The sequence below is a fragment of the Hemitrygon akajei genome, chromosome 3, assembly GCF_048418815.1.
Source record: "Hemitrygon akajei chromosome 3, sHemAka1.3, whole genome shotgun sequence".
NCBI classification, from domain to species: Eukaryota; Metazoa; Chordata; class Chondrichthyes; order Myliobatiformes; family Dasyatidae; genus Hemitrygon; species Hemitrygon akajei.
The window spans coordinates 47,812,569-47,829,818 of record NC_133126.1 but is presented as its reverse complement, the minus strand read 5'-3'; the positions used below and the strand labels follow the sequence as shown (position 1 = coordinate 47,829,818).

Below are 17,250 nucleotides of genomic sequence, written 5' to 3'. Positions count from 1 at the left end.
CTTCCCCAACATCAGAAACAATCTTCCTGCATCTAGCCTGTCTAATCCCTTTAGAATTTTATACGTTTCATTAAGATCTCCCCTCAATCTTCTAAATTCCAGTGAGTTTCTAAATTCCAGTGAGCACAATAGCTATCTTCCAATGGTCTATTTGAAAAGCTTTCCACCACCTTTAAGGACTCAGGATGGGCAAGATACTGCCTATGCTTTACACAACAGCACAATCAAGCTCAACATTCTCAATGGCAGCCACTGATAAAGCCGGAGGGAGTCGAAACCCTTGCCAGAGATAAGCTGTACCAGCAAGATCCCCAGAGTACCTCAGATCAATAATTTCTACTCTATTTTAGCATTGAACTGTTTAGTGTGATTTTTCTTACACTGATACCAAAATAAGTAGACTTATAAGTGAATAATCTGTTATTGATGGTGCTTTTGAAAGGAAGAATGTTAATCAGCACAATAAAAATATTGTACATTTAGTATTCATAATGCGGCCATTGCACCATTTCCCCATATTTGCATAAAAATAAAGCCTTGTTTGCTATTTCATTTAATAGACAACACCTCTGACAATGCAGCAACTCTTAGTAAGACAACAAAAAGTTTTAACATATGATTTTCTGCTTTAAAGACCAAGGGAATTACAAATGAATGGAATTGAATTCAAAAGAAAAGTATTATTTATCTTTGGAAAAATATGAGTAAGAAATTCAGGCTATACATGGGCAGCATCTATGGAAATGAATAAACAGTCAAGGATTCAGGCTGAGACCCTTGATCGGGACTGGAAAGGAAGGGGAAAGATGCCAGAATAAACTTCAAAATTCAAAGTAAATTCATTATCAATGTACATATTTGTCACCACAACCCAGAGATTCACTTTCTTATGGGCATGGACAGTAAATAGCAAGAAACAATAGAATTAATGAAAGCGACAAACACAAAATGCTGGTGGATCACAGCAGACCAGGCAGCATCTATAGGAAGAAGTACAGTCGTCGTTTCGGGTTGAGACCTTTCGTCAGGACTAACTGAAAGAAGAGATAGTAAGAGATTTGAAAGTGGGAGGGGGAAGGGGAGATCCAAAATGATAGGAGAAGACAGGAAGGGGAGGGATGAAGCTAAGAGCTGTAAAGTTGATTGGCAAAAGAGATACACAGCTGGAGAGGGAGCGGATCATGGGACGGGAGGCCCAGGGAGAAAGAAAGGGGGAGGGGAGCACCAGAGGGAGATGGAGAACAGGCAAGGAGTGATTGTGAGAGGGGGAGAGAGAGAAAAAAGGGAATAACTAGATAGATAGATAATAAATAAATAAATAGATAGATAGATAAGGGATGGGGTACAAAGGGGAGGAGGGCATTAATGGAAGTTAGAGAAATCAAATTAATGAAAGATCATACCCAACTAGAAAGACAAACAACCAACAAGTAAAAGAGAACAAACTGTGCCAATACAAAAAGCAAAAAAAAAAATCGAGAACACTAGATAAAGAGTCCTTGAAAGTCAGTGAAGTATTTGTGGGAACTGTTCAGTGATGGGGTGTGTGAAGTTACCCTCTCTGGTTCATGAGCTAATGATTGAGGGGTAATAAGTATTCCTGAACCTGGTGGTGCTGATCCTGAGGCTCCTGTACCTCCTTCCTGATGGAAGCAGTGAGAAAAGAGCATGGCCTGGATGGTGGAGGTCCGTGATAATGGATGATGTTTTCTTTCAACAGTGCTCCACACAGATGTACTCAGTGGTGGGAAGGGCTTTACCCATGATGGACTGGGCCATAGCCACTACGTTCTGTAGGGTTTTCTATTCAAGGGCATTGGTGTTTTCATACCAGGCTAGGATACTCTCCACCACAAATCTATAGAAGTCTGTCAAAGTTTTGGATGACACCTGGAACCTTCATCAACTTTTGAGAAAGTAGAGGCACTGCTGTACTTTCTTCGTGATGGTACTTGTGTGAGGGACCCAGGACAGATCATTGAAAATGACAACACCGAGGAATTTAAAGTTGATGACCCTCTCCACCTCTGATCCCCCAAATAGACCTCCTGTAGTCAATAATCAGCTTTGCAGGAGAGGTTGTTGTTGTAGCACCACTCAGCCATATTTTCAATCCCCCTCCTATATGCTGATTCATCACCACCATTGATAAGGACAATGACAGTGGTGTCATTTGAAAACTTAAATATGGCATTGGAGTTGTGCTTAGCCTCATAGTCAATATTGAATAGAGCAGGAACTAAGCACAGTCTTGTGCTGCACCAGTGCTGATGTTGACTGTGGAAGTGAAGCTGCCAATCCAAACTGAATGGGGTCTGCAAGAGAGGAAGTTGAAGATCCAGTGGCTCAAGAAGGCACTGAGGCCGGGGTCTTGAAGCTTATTGTTTAGTTTTGAGGGGTAACTGGGGAGAGGAGAAGGAGCACAAGCTAGTAGGTGATAGGTGAGTGGAGGAGCGATGAGGCAAGAAACTGGGAGGTGACAGGTGGAAAAGGAAAGGGCTGGAGAAGAAGGAATTTGATACAAGAAGGGAGTGGCGTATGGGAGAAAGAGATGGTGGAGCGGCACCAGGGGGAAGTGATAGGTGGGTGAGGAGCAGTGGGGGGGGGGGGGACGACAGAGTGGGGAATTGAAGAAGGGGGAGGGGGGAAATTTTACCAGGAGAAATCAGTGGTCATGCTATGAGGTTGGAGGCTACCTGGACAGAATATGAGGTGTTGCTCCTCAAATCTGAGAGTGGCAGAAGAGAGGGCTATGGACTCACATAATGGAATGGGAATGGGGAATGGAATTAAAATGGTTAGCCACCGGGAAATCCTGCTTTTTGTGGATGGATTAAAGGTGCCCCATAAAGCAGCCCCCCAACCTCCATCAGGACTCACCAGTGCGGAGGAGGCTACATTAGGAGCACTGGATAGAGTAGACAACCCAAAAAGATTTGCAGGTGAAGTTTTGCCTCACCTGGAAGGAATATTTCGGGCCATGAGTGGAGGCGAGGGAAGAGGCACATGAGAAGATGTAGCACTTCTTCCACTTTCAGGGATAAATGTCAGGAGGGAGATTGGGGGAGGGGCAAATGTACAAGGGAATCATGACTGGACCTCTTCCTATCTTGTCTCCAGTAAAACTGCCATTCCCTTTTCTCTTACCCCCCTCCCCACTCTTCATTTCTGCCATATTTGTTCCCAGGATGGGGATTTCCTTTACAGGACATCAGAAATGTCCTCCTTTTTCAGAGAGAGAGCTTACCTTCCTCTGCTATTGTTGCTGCCCTCACCTCCATCTCCCCCCATTTCCTGGAAATCCGTGTTTATCCCATTATCCTGCCGCTTTAACAGGGATAGAGTTCCTCTTGTCCTCACCTACCACCCCATGAGTCTCTGCACCCAACACATTCTCTGTAACTTCCACTATGTTCAAAAGCACCCTGCCACCAAACACATCTTTATCTTTCTCAGCCCCCACTCTCCTCACCTTCTGCAGGGATCGCTCCCTTCGTGATCCCCTTATCCATTCAGCCCTAACCACTAATCTCCCTCCCGCCACTTACCTCAGCAAACGGAAGAAGTGCTACAATTGCCCATTCACCACCTCCCACTCCTCCATTCAGGGCACCAAACAGACCTTCCAGATGGAGAGGGTTCAGAGAAGATTCTCGAGAATGATTGCAGGAATGAAAGGGTTACCATACGGGGAATGTCTGGCAGCTCTTGGGCTGTATTCCCTGGAGTTCAGGAGAATGAGGAGGGGATCTTGCAGAAACATTCCGAATGTTAAAAGGCCTGAACAGATTAGATATGGCAAAGTTATTTCCCATGGTAGGGACTCTAGGTCAAGAGGGCACGACTTCAGGATTGGAGGATGTCCATTTAGAACAGAGATGCAGAGAAATTACTTTAGTCAGAGGGTGGTAAATCTGTCGAATTTCTTGCCACGAGCGGCTGTGGAGGCCAAGTTATTGGGTGCATTTAAGACAGAGATAGACAGGTTCTTGATTAGCCAGGGTATCAAAAGGTATGGGGTGAAGGCAGGGGAATGGGGATGACTGGACTGAATGACGGAGCAGACTCGATGGGCCAAGTGGCCCACTTCAGCTCCTATATCTTATGGTCTTATAAGACAACACTTCACCTGCAAACCTGGGAGCACCTTTGCTCTTTGTGGACGGAGCGGAATTTTCTGGCAGCCAGTCATTTTAATTCCTATCCTCATTCCAACACATTGGTCCGTGGCCTCATCTTCTTCCACAAGGATGGATGAGCAACATTCCGTCTGGGTAGCCTCCAACTTGATGGCATGGGCATTAATTTCTCCAGCGTCCGGTAATTTCACCCCCCTTCCCTTCAATTCCCCTCTCTGGCCTTTCTCTCACCTCTTCTCCTCATCTTTCCCTGGTATCCCTCCTCCTTCCCTTTCTGCCATGATAACTCTCCTCTCTTCTTTCTCCAGCCCTTAACATTTCCACCTATCCCCTTCCAGCTTGAACTCCTCCCCCTGCCCCCTCCCCATTTTTCTGGCTTCTTCCCCCTTTCTTTCCAATCCTGACCACAGCTCACAGCCTGAAACGTCGACTGTTCATTCATTTCCAGATGCTGTCTGACCTGCTGAGTTCCTCCAGCATTGTATGTGCCTGTTTATCGGGATTTCCAACATCCAAAGAATCTCTTGTGCTCATGTTTATACTCATGACACCTTTGAGCTGTTCAAGATCAATTTTAGAACCACTGTAACTAGTGAGATTAGGAATGCCAGCAATAATTTGCTTTTGGTGAAATCGAATGCTAGATCTCAGGTCTGAGTGTAATGCAAACCAAAATTGGTCAAACCTTTCCAGCTGTTCAACTATAAAGACAGATTGTGCCCCAAATAAATTGACCACATGAACTTAGCCATAAGAGTCAAACAGAAACTGGATTTAGGGAGAGTTGAGCAGAAAGAAAGCATGGAAACTGCCCTTTGCATTACAAGGACCATTGGGCACCCAGTTGTACACTAATCCTACACTAACCTATTTTACCTTCACCGCATTCTTATAATTACACACACAGAAATTTACAGTGCTAACTAATCTAGAAACCCTCATAATAACGTAGATTTGCAAAGTTGGTAGAAACCAGAGCACTTGGAGGAAGTCCATGTGGACACAGGGAGAATATGTAAACTCCACACATATGCAGGGGTCAGGGCTGAACATTGGCTACTGGAGCGGTCTCCGCTAGCAGTGCCCCCGATGTAATGTGGAGTCAGAAATCCCAAAGAGGCTTAAAAGAGAAAGACATTTCTCCTCATAGGATAACCTGGAAATTCATCTGTTTTAGCTAGAGCAAGGAGGAATTTCTTCTTTCAAAGGTTGTGAATATTTGCAGTTCTCTGCTCTAGAGGGATGTGGAGACTATTCGAATATATGCAATTTTGAGACAGACGCACCAATATTTACGGAGTTGAACAGGATAGAAAACTTACAATGTTGATCAAGATGTGCAACTGTTCTAGTCCAATTTGCCTATATTTGACCCATATAGGCAAATATGGTTTGGTTTGACCCAAACCATTCCTATCCATGTACTGTACCTGCTCAAATGTCTTCTAAACGTTATTTTACCTCTGTCAACAACTTGTCTGCATCGAGCAGCTCATTCCACACCCTCTGTATGGCAAAACCCGCCCCTTAGGTTCACCTTATATCCAGGCCCTCTAGTCTCGGGTTCCTCCATCCTAAGAAAAAGACTGACCATTCACCTTACCTATGCACCATCTCATTCTCCCATGTTTTTAAAAAGTAAAGCCCTAGCCCGCTCAAACTATCACTATAACCCAGTCTTGGCAACATCCTCAAATCTTTCTGCATTCTTTCCTTCGTAATGGCATCTTTCCTATAGTAGGGTGAGCAGAACTGAACACACGACCCGAAGTCCGGCATCAAAAATGTCTTGTTCTACAACATAACAGCCTCGCTCCTCTACTCAGTGTTCTGACTGTTGAAAATCATTGTGCCAAAAGCCTTCTACACCTCCCTGTCCACCTATGACACAATTTCCATGGAATTATGTACTCGTTCTCCGAGGTCTCTCTTTTCTACATCACTCCCTAGGGCCCCACTTGTTTGACTTCCCAAAATGCAACACCATTTATTAAACTCAATTTGCCGGTTCCCTGGCTGACTTTCTTTGTAAGTCCTGAAAACCTTCTTCAATACCTACAATACCACCTGTTTTATTGTCATCGACAAATTTACTAACCGCACCTTTATATTCTCAATCGAGTTGGTGATACGACAAACAATAATGTGCTCAGCATGAATCCCCGAGGAACACCACTAATCACAGGCCTCCGGTCCAAAAATTGGAACTTACCATCTTCTTTTGCTTCCTACCATCAAGCCAATCTTGTACCCAGTTAGCTGGTTCTCCCTGCAATCTAACCTCCCAGAGTAACCTACAATATAGAGCCCTACCAAAGGCCCTGCTGAAATCTGTTACAGACCACATCTGCTACCTTTCCCTCGATGACCTTTATCGTTACTTCTTCAAAATACTCAAATTCACGAGACAGGATCTCCCATGCAGAATTTGCGCAAGACTTTATTTTGGTTAAAATTCTTAATCCTCTTCAATAACCCAAAATATTTTCTATTATTGGTCAATTTCTATGTATCTTAAAAGCCATATTTCTAAGAGGATCTACTCATACTTTTTTGGCACTTTGTACTTCAAAGCCAGACCTACAGCATCAACACCATTCACTGCCTTTAACCAGAAATTTAACTGCTTGGACAGAAGCAGGTTAGTTAATAAATATCCTACAGTAAGTGACACACCTCGACTACATTCCTATCTGTAAAAAGCACAAACTGAGGTATAATGGTATTCTCCTTACTTGTCCAGGCGAGACAAGAACAGCCACTCACAATCCTCCAGCAAAGAAATTAACTTTGATTGGCTTATTTAACCACTATCCAACAGTTAAACAATCCATAGCCAGTAAATGTGCTTAGAAGTGGATTTGTTGCGATCCAGTGCTTGTCCTACCACCTATATACAGAAACACCACCACCATCTGCACGTTATGCTTTACATCACACATTGGCTGGCTCATACACAATATTTACAAAGAGCATTCCAGTTAACCTGGCACCAGATTTCTAACTTAGAACCCAAACACATTCAATAAGCATTTCCCAACGAACTATAGGTGAGCAGGGAAAGGGCAATTTGTATGTTGAATGAGGTGCTAGAGTTAAGTGGTTGAAACAGGTACAATAACAAATTTTAAAAGACAATTGGGCAGGTACATGGATAGGAAAAGTTCAGAAGGTCATGGGCCAGGAGCCAGGAAATGGAATTACCCTGGATGGAGCATCTGGGTTAGCATGGACCAACAGGGCCGAACGGCCTACCTTCGTAAGGCTACCATACAACGTTTTCTTGGTTTTAGTTCAGCTCGCTCTCTCGGCAAAAGAAAACTGATCTTAAAGTGATTTTAAAATATTTGTCCATTCCTCCATCTGCAGCTCTTTTCAAAAATAAAGACCTTCGATCACTGGGCTTGAGCGTTGAGATTATTTATGCCCAGCCAGACACACAAAATGCTCAATTAAACGGACCATTATTTTGCCTTAAACCTAAACCCGAATTTGTTACAAAAATAATTACATTTACCCACTTACCTGCATGCACCAAAAAACCTGACCAGTTGCTAAATAAAGTCAGCGTAGTGACATACTCTTCAACCGCGTATTCTACAGTAAACAGAAATCCTTAGATCTTGATCTACTAAAGGATTGTTACCAATCGTTTAAAGCTGTGAACAAGCGTACGCACGGCAAACGCGATCGATCGCGGTATGGAATTACTTAACACCCGGAAGTGAGACGGCTGACGATGCAATTTCATGCAATTGCACGAATGTGAAATTAAAATGATGATGGTCGAAAACAGACATCATTCCGCTAGGAACTGCCCTGGCCAAGCAGATCCCCTTTACACTTGTTCGCTCAACTCGGCTAACCCATGTCGAGATCTATAATGTTTCTTTTCCAACCACTATTTGCCACTTGCCCGGCAGCTTTTACAGAGTAGGAAGAAAATAAGGTATTTCAGATAAAATAAGACATGCAGATACATATCACTCCCGAAACACTGAATGGATTTGTAACCTTTTTGATTGAAGTCAAGGCTGTGGGGGCTCTGTAATTAAACTTTTCCAATGTCCATTTTAAAACCTACTGTTTGCGAACCGTCGGGGGGGGGGGGGGGGGGTGGTGTTACATTCATCCTAAACCCGCACAACTCTCACTGTAATCCTCACCGACTCCGAGTTACCTCCAGTATGGAACGTGCGGTGAGGTAACAATTTAACCTGGAAAAAAAAATCGTCATCATCAGTGACCTGGCGCCGCGACGGCGGGGAAGCAAGTGCCCCATCACAACCAGACAGTGCTACCGTACCCGAGGCTGACCAAGCGATCCGTCGGTCGCCGCCGCCGCTTCTGCCCTCTCAGCTGCCTCCACCACTGACTCCTCGCTGCTGTTATGCCCCTCCTCCGCCTCTGCCCTCCGTTCCACGGCTGAGCCTGGGGTGGCCTCTGCCCAGCCCCGCCTAGCGGAGCGCCGCAATTGTTACAATTCCACTGGGTGATCCTGTCCAAGGTCCCAGCATTTGAAACGCCCAACGAATCGTGGTGAATGATTCTAGCCACGTTCAGAAATGTGTCCAATCTCGTTGTATCACATTTATCTTTCTGCGCGAGTCTAATCAGAACAATCGAATCAAATAATGTGGAAGTTTGAAATATGAGATTACGCCAGACAATGGAAATACACAGCAGATTAGACAGTATCCAGGGAGGAGGGGAAGAAGGAAGGGGAGAGGGAGGGGAGGGAGAGGGGAGTGGGTTGACTGTTCAACTTGATGATTTAGCAAGAACACCACTTATTCTGTTAGAACAGATTGCTTATAGATAGCAAAGTGATTCGCAAGTACTATTGAAAAGGCATTAGTCTAAAACATTAACATAATTTCCCAGTCAACAAGCGTGCTATTTGAATAACTGAATTATTTCCAGCATTTCTTCTTCTAATTACACGGATTTACTACCTCATTACTATCAGATTTGTGGCACATTCTGAGGCTTTGCGAGTGGCTCCTGATGTGTATTTACATTCAACAAACATGTAGCAAAGCAATACCACACTCCCATGCACAGGCTAGATACAAGTTTATCAGCAGGTGCAAAAAGAAAAGATGAACGATTAAGTTCTAAATTTTCCAATCTGTCCCTGGCATTATATACCTGACAGTGATGCACTACATCAGCACCTGACTGCAATCTGAAGCATCTACTATATTGCATGAAAACTGCAGATAGCATCATACTTTCAACTCCATCTGGGAACTAAAAGCTTTGAAAATGTACCTAACAAAGTGGCCACAGACTGTTCAGTGTTGATCTGCTGCTGTTGCTGCTCCATATCAAGGCTCAATGGGTTGTGCATTCAGAGATGCCCTTCTGTATACCAATGTTGTAACCTGTGGTTATTTGAGTCATTATCGCCTTCCTGCCAGTTTCAACCAGTCTGACCTCTCTCATTAACAAGGCATTTCACTTCCAGAACTGATGCTCATGGAATCTTCCTTGTTTTGTTTTCTTGCACCACTTTCTGTAAACTCTAGTGAGTGTTGTGCATGAAAATCCCAGGAGATCAGCAGTTCCCAAGGTACTCAGACCATCCTGTCTGACACCATGGTCAAGGTCACTTAGATCACACTTCTTTCCCATTCTGATATTTGGTCTGAACAACAACTGAACTTTTTCACCATGTCTGTGTGCTTTTATGCATTGAGTTGCTGCCACACGATGGGCTGATTTGCATTATCAAGCAGGCGTATCGGTGTACCTAATGAAATGGCCACTGAGTGTACGTGGGTAGGAAATCACCAGCTGAAAACGATCCGTTATCTGCACGGCTGCTGCTCTAATCCCGATATCCACCATTTGACCACCTTGCTGAAAGTCTGTTTCCACAAGGCCAAGGCTCCAAATGATTATCATCCAGATATTAACGATGCATTTTCAGCTCCTTTAGTGCCTCTCCAACACATGTTAAAGCTTAGAAGTGTTTATATGTTAATATATTATTGTCACATCACAATTTAGTATGCTCTCTGGTACACAGATGAATAAGGTCCAAATTTTGCAATATGCCTGTCAAAAAGACTGCAGCGAACCATTGACCCTGCATGTCTCTTCATCACACGTCTAATTCCAAGTTATCATCAGGATATCAATTACCCATCAAGTTTTGCAATTAATTAGGGTAACAAGCTTAACTAATCTGTGCCAAGTAAGTTGAATAACCAGCGAAAGAGATCCCACCATTAACAATAACAATATCACCCATAAAAAAGGTCTGATATGTTTGATCTCTGCCTTGTTCAAGAAAGTAACTTAGTCAACACAAAATGATTTATTTCTCAATTTCTTCTCAAATAGAGTAAAAACTAAGCAGCATAGCCAGCACACTAAGCTATTCCTTTATTAACAATATCCTGGATTTTTTGTCAGATCGCCAGCAGGTGGTAAGAGTGGGTTCCCTCACCTCTGCCCCTCTGACCCTCAACACAGGTGCCCCTCAGGGCTGTGTCCTAAGCCTCCTCCTTTACTCTGTGTACACCCATGACTGTGTTGCCACCCACAGCTCCAATTTGCCAATTAAATTTGCTGATGATACTACATTGATCAGCCTAATCTCAAAAAATATTGAGGCAGCCTACAGAGAAGAAGTCACCACCCTGAGACAGCGGTGTCACGAAAACAATCTCTCCCTCAATGTCGCAAAAACAAAGGAGCTAGTTGTAGACTACAGGAGGAATGAAGACAGGCTAACCCCTATTGACAACAATGGATCTGGGGATGAGAGCGTGAACAGCTTTAAATTCCTTAGCATACACATCACCGAGGATCTGTACATACCGGCTGTGTGGTGAAAAAGGTACAACAACCTTGATATTAAATGATCTTTCATTCAAATTACAACGGGGAAAAAGGCAATTTAGCCAATAGGTTATATTCCTTCAAATGAAATATCCCATGCAACCCCTGCAGGTTTGTAAGACCATAAGAGATAGAAGCGGAATTAGGCCATTTGGTCCATTGAGTCTCCTCCGCCATTTCATCATGGCTGATCCAATTTCCCTCTCAGCCCCAAACTCCTGCCTTCTTCTCATATCCCTTCTAATCAAGAATCCTGACTAATCAAGAATCTATCAGCCTGTCTTAAATATACCCAATTAATTGACCTTACAGCCATCTCTGGCAATGAATTCCACAGATTCACTATTCTCTGTCTAAAGAAATTCCTCCTCATCTCTGTTCTAAATGGACATCCTTCTATTCTGAGGTTGTGTCCTCTGGTATTAGACTTCCTCAACATAGGAAACATCCTCTCCACATCCACTCTGTCAGGGCCTTTCAAAATTTGATGTTTCAATGAGGCCTGCCCATCATTCTTCTGAATTCCAGTAAGTTCAGACCCAGAGCCATTAAATACTCACTTTACGACAAACCTTTCAAACCCGGAATCATCTTCGTGAACCTCCTTTGAACCTTCTCCAACGTCAGCTCATCCTTTCTTAGATAACGGCCTGAAAACCAATCACAATCCTCCAAGTGAGGCTTCACCAGAGCTTTATAAAGCCTTAGCATTACATTCTCAACATGCTGGAGGAACTCAGCAAGGCCAGGCAGCATCTATGGAAAAGAGTATTGTTGACATTTCGGGTCGAGACGCTTCATCAGGACTGGAGAAAAGAAGGTGAAGAATCAGAGTTAGAAGGTGGGGGAAAGAGAGGGGGAACCACAAGGTGATAAGTGAGAGAGGGAAAAGGGAAAGGGGAATTGTTAAGGAGGTGGGGGGAAGGACATGACTGGAAATATAAAGTGTTGCTCCTCCAACCTGAGTGTGGCCTCTTTGCGACACTACAGGAGGCCTGGACTGACACGTCGGAATGGGAATGGGAAGTGGAATTAAAATGGAATTAGATTGGGAGACTGCTGCGCCGAGCACCTACGCTCTGTCCGCCAGGAAGAGCAGGATCTCTCAGTGGCCACCCATTCTAATTCCACTTCCCATTCATATTCTGACATGTCAGTCCATGGCCTCCTCTACAGTCGTGATAAGGCCACGCTCAACTCCTTATATTCCATCTGGGTAGCCTCCAACCTGGTGGCATTAACATTGATTTCTTGAATTTCTGGTAATGCCCTCTTCCCCGACCATTCTCCATTTCAATTTCCCTCTCTAACCTTAACTGCCCATCACCTCCCTCTGGTGCCCCTTCCCTGCTTCTTCCTTCCATGGCCTTCTGTCCTATCAGACTCTCCCTTCTCTAGCCCTGTTTCTCTTTCACCAATCAACTTCCCAGCTTATTACTTTACCCCTCCCAGTTTCACCAATCACCTTGTGTTTCTTCCTCCCCTCCCCCACCTTCTAACTCTGCCTCCACATCTTATTTTCTCCAGTCCTGCTGAAGGGTCTTGGTCTGAAACGTTGACTGTACTCTTTTCCATCGATGCTGCCTGGCCTGCTGCGTTCCTCCAGCATTTTGTGTGTGTTGCCTGGATTTCCAGCATCTACAGATTTTCTCTTGTTTGTGATTGAACATTACATCCTTGCTTTTATATTCTAGTCCTCTTGAAATGAATGCTAACATTGCATTTGCCTTCCTCACCACAGACTCAACCTGCAAATGAACCTTTATGGAATCCTGCACAAGGACTCCTAAGTCCCTTTGCACCTCAGAGTTTTGAATTTTCTCTCCATTTATAAAATAGTCTACCCTTTTATTTCTTCTAACAAAGTACATGGCCATACATTTCCCAACACTCTATGCCAACTGCCACTTCTTTACTCATTCTTCTAATCTCCTACACTTCTGTAGCTTTTCTGCTTCCTCAAAACTACCTGCCTTTCCACCTCTCTTCATATCATCCACAAACATGGCTACAAAGCCATCAATTCTGTCATCCAAATCATTGACATGTCACATTAAAACAAGCAGTCCCAACAGTGATCCCAGTGGGACACCACTAGTCACTGGTAGTCAGCCAGAAAAGGCTCCCTTTATTCCCAGTCTTTGCCTCCTGCCAATCAGCCACTGCTTTATCCATGGTAGAATCTTTCCTGTAATACCATGGGCTCATAACTTGTTAAGCAGCCTCATGTGTAGCACCTTGTCAAAGGCCTTCTGAAAATCCAAGCACACAACATCCACTGATTCTCCTTTGTCTATCCTGCTTGTTATTTCTTCAAAAGAATTCCAACAGATTTGTCAGGTAATATTTTCCCTTGAGGAAACCATGCTGACTATGGCCTATTCTATCAAGTGCCTCCATGTATGCCAAAAGCACTTCCTTAACAATCGACTCCAACATCTTCCTAACCACTGAGGTCAGACTACCTGACCTATAATTTACTATTCTCTCTTCCAGCTATCCTGGCTTACGGCAATTTTTAAAAATCAGTTGAACCAGTTGTGATAGGAAAACATCTAACATGAAACGGTTAAACGCAACATTTACCCAGAAAGATATAAACGACGTGGGATACACATTTCTTCAAGAGGATGTCCAAGAACCTGAGTCATAGAAACCAAAATCAAATGAAAGTACAAGTCCAAGAGTCTTGATTTTACTTCTGGAAACTCTACATTAATAAAAGATATCTGTGATTAGCCAATTATTAAAAAGGTTTCTACAATTATAATCATAGCATTCAATTTTCTATTCTAAAGTTCTAGCACAGAAAAATTTCTTCACCTCACAGTCACACCCTCACCTTACAGAGAGATGGGGGTATCCAAGTCAGAGCTCCCTGAAGAGGCTGCGTGTGTCGATAGGGGGTAAAGAAGGTACATGCATGTTTGTATTTATTAGCTGAGTTCAAAAGTAGTAAATTATGTTACAGCTTTATAAAACTCTGGATTTTTGTATGTCTGGTCACCCCATTGTAGGAAGGATGTGGATGCTCTGTTGAGTGCTCAGAAATGGTTTACAAGGATGCTGTCTGGATTAGAGAGCCTGTGCACTCTATAAGCACAGATGGCACAAGGAGATATGGAGAGAAACTATAAGGAGAGATGGCACAAACTAGGGTCAAAAGGAGACTTGCTAAAAGTTTATTAAATTATGAGAGGCATAGATAGAGCAGACAGCCAGTATCTTTTCCCCAGGATCGATATTCATTTAGGTGAGAGGGAGAAATTTAAATGGAGATGTGTGGGGCAAGTTTTTTTTTAAACACAGAGTGCTGGCTACTAGAATGTGCTGCAGGCAAATAGATAGAGGCATTGAAGGGCGCTTAGCTAGGCACATGAATATGCAGAGAATGGAGGAATATGGACCAAGTGTAGGCAGAAGGGATTGGGTGTCATTAGCTTAATTAGTTTGGCATACGTAATCAGCTGAAGGGCCTGTTCCTGTGCTGTACTGCTGTATGTTCACATGGCCTTAGAGCGTACTCCAGGAATGAAAAGCAAGTAGGCTGCGAGACTGGAGGTCAATGTCAAAACAGGCTCTTTACCCCTGTGGTTGCCAGCTGCTATTTTGAGTAAATCTCTTCTTTTTCCAATACCCAGGTGGAACATTGACGATAGACAGGGTGTGATGCTGTTTCAATAGGAGGAGAGTAACTCCTATCTTTTAAATGCTTCTGCTTTCATGCTTCCTGGTTTTGTTTAACAGACAATATTAAACTACGCATCCACCTTAATAATTTTTTTATAGATTTTTCAGTGTAATATATAGGAATATATGAGGACTCTGTCCAAGGTTTCAACTCAAATTGCATCATGGCAACTTTAGGAGCTGAACTAACTAAAGCTGGTAATGTTCTGGCTTTCACCAGATAAAATAGTCATTGAAACAGCTGGGTTGTCAAAAAAAACAAACTGACTCACTAATATCCTTCAGGGAGGGGCATCTTCCATCAGCAGTTAGTGTGAAATACAGAGAGAAATCCAAGAGAGAGAGATGGGTTCATAATGTTGAAATGGAGACTTGGGAACCAAACCATTTAATTAAAACTCGAATGACTTGGAGGGTGAACCTGTTCAGGGAATCTTGTTTCAAATTCCAATACATCAGAACTACATTAACAACAGTTTTGCAAATTCTCAAGGTCTTTGGATTTCTCCGTTTTTCCGGAGCTTGCCAAGAAAAGCAAAGCGAGGATACTGTAGCAACTTAAGATATGATAGGGAAATAAACCAACAAGTAGTCAAACACGTAAAGTAGTTTTCTTGATTTGTGCACAATACTTTTGCTGAGAAATTCCTTTGAAAATCTGCAGATGCTGGAAATCCAAGCAACACACACAAAATACTGGAGGAACTCAGCAGGCCAGGCAGCATCTATGGAAAAAACCCACAATGTTTCAGGCCAAGACTCTTCCACAGGACTGGAGAAAAAAAGATGGGGAGGAGATTTAAAAGGTGCTGGGGGGAAGGAAAGGTAGGAACACCAGGTGAAAGGTGAAACTGGGAGGGGGAGGGATGAAATAAGGAGCTGGGAAGTTGATTGGTGAAAGAGATATGTGGCTGGAGAAGTGGGGAGTCTGATAGGAGAGAACAGAAGGCCATGGAAGAAAGAAAAAGAGGGCGCCAGAGGGAGGCAATGGGCAGGCAATGAGATAAGGTTAGCGAGGGAAAAGGGGATGGGGAATGGTGAAAGAGGGGAAACTAATTTGGCAACTTTGGAGGTTACTTTGACAGTTTCACAAGGTTGCAGATCTGACTCCTGTTTAGTCTCGTCATCTAACAAAGCTGCACAGTTGTTGCATATACTGCTTTACTGTGGGCCTCAGATGAAAAGCAAGACGAAAAACAATGGAAGTAGCAGTGGTAGAAAGAGAAACCACAACAATAATGTCAGGCTACTAATTTCACACATCCTCAGCTCCATGGGAAGGAGTGAACCAGTGGAGGATGAAGAGGCAAATAGTATTTTATGAACACAAGAACATAAAGTAGAAACAGGTCTGCCCTGCCATTCAATATGATCAACATTCCTCAATCTTTACTTTTATTTATATTTATCTGACCTCTGGGGTGCTTGGGAGGAGTAGCACCTTTAGATGGGGGGCTTGTTGCACTCCTTGGAGTGGCTCGTCATCTATTGGTCCCCACCAATGCCCAGCTTTCACCTGTGGCTCCTCGTAGCTGTTTGCATGCGACAGCGGCCGCACCCCGGGCAACGGCTTCGACAGACCGGCTAAACCAGGTGAAGGTAGCCGATGGGTCTGAAACCCTCAGTGAGATAGGAATTTGCTCATCCCAGCATGTGAAAACTGCTTCGTTGCATCAGGCGGAGGAAACTTTGGGGGTTAAACGCCTCAGAAGGTGTTGCAGCAGCGCATTGTGGAGTGCATAGGGCGCGGCCGAGCTCTTAAGAAGACGCGGCCATCCAATGCAGCCAAGGAAGTTGCCAGACTTAGCGATTCTTCGTGCCACTGGATCCTGACTTCTGAGGCCGAGAGAGTGGGATCGTCTCGGTGCAAGGCTTTTCCACTTTAATACCTTTCACGCACTGGTTACATTGTGAGGGTCGGCTGGTGGCGCAGCGAGATCAGCGCCGGGCTCGAGAACAGAGGTTCCCGAGTTCAATCCAGTGACAGGCTGCCCCCAGGCGCGCTCTCCATCCGTGACGGGTTGATATCGGGCTCACAACTTGGCCTCATAAAAAACACTGTCACTCTGCACAACGTAGTCTTCCTTGGACCCAGAGAGTCAACCATATATCTAACCTCCGCCATTCTCTGAGACAGAGATTTCCAGAGATTCACTACCCTTGAGAGTAAAAAAAATCTATGCTTCTTCAACACGATCAAATGGAATTCAGATTCTTCCAAATAAGGATTTTGGTCAAGTGATGCTGAGATTCACAGAAAACTGGAACAAGGCCCAATTGCCATGTTTTTACTAATAGTTATGAAAGTCACCATTTCAGCCTCTTTGTCTCTGAAAGCAGATACTTGCACGATATTGACAATCATATATTATATTCAACTGTGGTGCACAAACATTAAGCTGCTAGATGAGTATCTATGAAGTAACAATCCGGAGCTCTGAGTACAAACCTTACCAAGACAGTTATGGAATTTAAATTCCCATTGTAATGGATCCCAACTTCACCTGTGCAAGGAGAGAGCTGGCCATGAGATATGGAGTGCTGTGTAAGGGCTGTGCTTTGGAAAAAT

The 17,250-nt window shown here is 43.8% G+C and overlaps 1 protein-coding gene across 4 annotated transcripts in view; it reads right to left on the bottom strand.

Annotated features, from left to right (window-relative positions):
- Nucleotides 1–8,559, bottom strand: part of LOC140724947 (uncharacterized) — a 52,937-nt gene extending 44,378 nt beyond the window's left edge. Inside the window, exon 1 of one of the 4 annotated variants that reach the window (XM_073039799.1) lies at nt 8,446–8,559. The gene's annotated coding sequence lies outside the window, so the exon portion shown is untranslated. Of the gene's footprint in view, nt 1–7,664; nt 7,778–8,305; nt 8,342–8,445 lie in introns of those variants that run through there. The other 3 variants (XM_073039802.1, XM_073039801.1, XM_073039800.1) reach the window with 3 other exon arrangements.
- Between the last annotated feature and the right edge of the window lie 8,691 nt (nt 8,560–17,250).